General features: G+C 34.3%; 1 long non-coding RNA gene across 2 annotated transcripts; it reads left to right on the forward strand.

Moving 5' to 3' along the window:
* The first annotated feature begins 378 nt into the window (after window positions 1-378).
* LOC108829296 (uncharacterized) lies at window positions 379-2,426 on the forward strand. 2 transcript variants are annotated; one of them, XR_001945938.2, is made up of 7 exons: window positions 379-868; window positions 978-1,007; window positions 1,097-1,188; window positions 1,273-1,388; window positions 1,654-1,767; window positions 1,861-1,938; window positions 2,011-2,426. It is a non-coding gene; the product is annotated as an uncharacterized LOC108829296 (long non-coding RNA). The 2 variants fall into 2 exon arrangements; XR_001945937.2 differs by having other exon boundaries at window positions 388-868; window positions 2,096-2,426.
* Window positions 2,427-4,028: the final 1,602 nt, after the last annotated feature.

Genomic DNA, 4,028 nt, shown 5'->3' on the forward strand with positions numbered 1-4,028 from the left:
GTTCCTTTGGATGTAACAAAAATATAGATATTAATTAATTATTTAACCGTTGACATTCGATTTATAATTTTTTTTAAAAAATTCCCAAAAGAATAATTTAGCAAATTTATAAAGTTATAACAAATCATTTCTAATACCTCATTTAGAGATCTTCTGTATCATATCATTGATCCATATGTGCCATCCTAAGTATGGGTGTCAAAAACAGCTACAGCTCATGAGCTCGCTCAGCTCGATTTTTCATGAGCATGATCTCTACTTTTAGGTTCATTTAATAAATCATATATATAGTGCCTGAGTTTTCTCTCTTCTAAGAGTAGTCACGTCAGATTATTTTAATGGCTGTGGGACCCACTTATTGTCTGGTTTAGTTTGGTCGTATCGGTTAGTAGTTTGGTTCGGTTTAGTGTGTAGGAATAGGATTGTAGTTTGGTCTGATTTGTGTCTCTCGCGTTAGGTTTCCTAAATCTGTAAAACGTTGCGTAATGTGATTTCTTCATTCTATTAGGGTTTCATCGTTGTCTTCCTTCTTTACAAAACTCAATCCGCCGGTTTCGCTTTTCATGATCTGCAAAAATAATTATCTCTTTTCATCTCTTCACCTCCTCTTTCGTTTCTCTTCACTTACCCTTTTGTTCAATGTATTTCTTTTAATTCCTGAATAATTATTATTCACATTAAACCCATTCACAATGTCGACGACTCTGTTTCCTTCATCTCAAATCTATAAATATGAGCGGGTTGAGATTTGGATGGATCTTCAGAACCAGGGGGTCTAGGTTCCTGCTTTTTTTTTTTGATAAGCAAAGGTTCCTGTTTTGAAAGAAACGGTATCTCTTTTGATATTTTATCGTCATCTCAAAGATGGGTGAGATTCTTCGTTTTTGATCTACGTTTCTTCGATTTCTATCTTCGTCATTGATGCTTTTTTTTTGTTTGTTATGGTTTCTAATCTGATCGTGTTTTTGTTTGTGTAGCTGACAAGAAGATTAAGATTGGAATCAACGGTGAGTGTTTCTATTTTGAACCGTTTCTTTCATAAACTTTGTTTAGCTAATAATCTGTGGAATCTGAGTGTTTATGGTATTTGGTTAAGGTTTCGGAAGAATGGTGGCTAGAGTGATCCTTCAGCGGAATGATGTTGAGCTCGGCGCTGTTGACGATCCCTTCATCACCACCGAGTACATGGTTAGAGTTTCTTTACTTCGATCCACATTGATGTGTTTGATTGTGTGTTACTTAGTTTAATTGAATATGTTTGTTGTGTTGTAGACGTAAAAGTTTAAGTACGCCAGTGTTCACGGTCAGTGTAAGCACAATGAACTCAAGTTGAAAGATGAGAAAACACTCCTCTTGGGTGAGAAGCCAGTTATTGTTTTTTGCATCAGGTATATACATAAATCTCTCTGTTTTATGTTATGAAGAGTTATGAAATTCTGATATTTTGTATTTTCCTCATTATATATATGATTCTCCAAGAGGTAAACGCTTCGTATTTTTTTCTTAATTTAAAATTTAGAACTAGAATATCCTTTTGTCGTAACAATAGAAGTTGACACATGCTAGCTTGATTCTAGACAGAGAAAATTTTGTACTTAATCTCAGCTATAACCATATCCAAGTTGAGCTCCAACGCATCGCACTTCTTTTCAGGTACTGTGTTGAGCTCGCTGTTGAAGATCTCAAGGACGGTGCAACATTTTTTGTTTTTGACACGGAGATAATGGAACCGACCAAAAAAAGATGCAGCCTCACTGTCTCGAGGAGGTCTGCTTCCACTCACATACATTCCATTCATCTTGCGTTTTTGTAAGTATTAGCGATATTGTTTTTAACAAAATATAAGTACATGTATAACAGGCTACTAACGGTGGAGTCTCGGAGCTCCCATACTGTCTAGAAGAACTTGTTGGCACGCGATGCTTCTTTCAGATTCAGGTGACACCTACAATTTCACTCTCAACCACCGCACCTTCACTGTTTGTAATTATTGAATATGTGGTTGTGAAGACTAACAGAGAATAAGCTAAGCTTTGCTCGGTTAACAATCTCAACGGGGTGATCTGAAATAACACTTAGTCCTATTACTTTTAAGGTGAATGCAGCAGCACAGAGTCACAAGCTGTAGGCCAAAATGAGCAACCACCTGTTCTGGCAGAAACCCAGAGGATATGGCTACAAAAGTGATGGTTGTGGATCAACCAACACCACCCAGTATCGGAGACAAATAGAAAGTTGGAAGGGTAGCGAGCCGTCATTCCCACTTAAGATTTCTTTCGTTAGAAACTTTAAGCCATATCAATTTCCTCTGTTTTTCGTTTTACATCTTTGGCTTTTTAAAATTTTCTGCAAACAAACTCCAACTAGGGGCAATGTTATTTCGATTTTACTAAAGGGAAGCTGGCTACTTAAGTCTTTGCAAACAATTGTCTGTTGTAGCTCAAAGCATGGATAGGTTGAGATAGTACGTCAATGGACATGCATGGACTTCATACAACTAAGAAAGCTAGAATCTCATACCGTTGTCCGTGTCTTTTTCTAAAATAGGAATGCTATGTTTTACTTGGAAAGTAACATTAGGCCGAAGTATTTATTAATGGAACAAATGGCTGGAACCGTTACAGTACAGTCTCCTCCGAACCGGGTCTATGACCCAATGCAATCCCATATCTGCCATTTTAAATTTTAGTTCTGCATTATTCTTTTCGAAGTACATTCTGCAGGCTCTTGTGGCCCATTAGACCGTTTATTAATAACATACAATTTAATACCACCCAATAACAAAGGTAGTTTATAACAAAGGTAAACTACATGCTAATTACAACAAATAAAATCTCCATAAACATTGACGCACAAACATATAATACTGTATATTCCTCCTGCAACATTTTCACATATAACGAACATCTATCTTTAACGTCCCCACGCTTGCGCGGGGCTCCGCCCCTAGTGAGTTTAATGATCGAGCTTAACTTAGATCACGAGTTATATGAACGATATTTAATGAACATGAGTTAACTCATGAGCTTAGTAATTTTTATACTTAATATATATGACTTCTATTTTCTTATATAAGAAAATATAGTTTCTATATTAATCATATTTATCTTCTAAATATAAAACCAAAAACTTTTAAATATATATAAAAATGTAAAAGAATATTGATATGAGTGCTTATATCATATATCTTTAGAATTAAAATATAAAACAAAATATTAATAAGACTCTCATGTAGAATATATATCTTTACGATTTGAATTGATAAAGAGTTTGAAAATGAATCATCACAAGACTCTTATGTGGAATATATTTTTGGATTATTGATTTTAGTTTTGATTTAATATATTATTAGGTGTTGGTTTTATTCAGTGTTTAATATTAACGTTTTGAATTTTTAATATTTAAATTATATTATAAAAAGTTATTCTATATATCATTTTTAATTATTTTAGATCTTTTTTCAAAAAAAAAAATTGACCATGAGTTAGCTCATTTAACTCATGATCTAGATGATCCGAATTCAAATTTACATATTGAACCTCATATAATAAATGAGCTGAGCTGAGCTATCTCATGAAAGAGTCGATCTCACAATGAGTTGAGCGAGCTAGCTCATTTTGACACTTCTAACTGAGATTGAGTAAACTATAGATGATCACTGTATAATTAAGGATTAGTTCAATTTGACTTAAGAAAATGAAATGAGCATCTCCTAATTTCAATAGGCCTACACTGTTCCTAGGTACAACACGATTTGTCATATCAAAGCCCGTCTAGTACGAACTTTCTCATGTTTAATTTATCATTTTTTGGGTCAACTTGAGTATATATTGAAATCACAATGCATACACAAAAATACATCACACAAACATTTGATTACAACACAACTAACTCCCAGACCCAACAGACCTTTACATTGGTCGTATACCAAAACCCATGTGCCCTTAAATATCACCAGCAACTAACGATAAAGACCAAGAGACAGATCTTATACCCAAAATCTGCAACTACAAAGCACCAGCTCCATC

The sequence above is a fragment of the Raphanus sativus genome, chromosome 2, assembly GCF_000801105.2.
Source record: "Raphanus sativus cultivar WK10039 chromosome 2, ASM80110v3, whole genome shotgun sequence".
Lineage (NCBI taxonomy): Eukaryota > Viridiplantae > Streptophyta > Magnoliopsida > Brassicales > Brassicaceae > Raphanus > Raphanus sativus.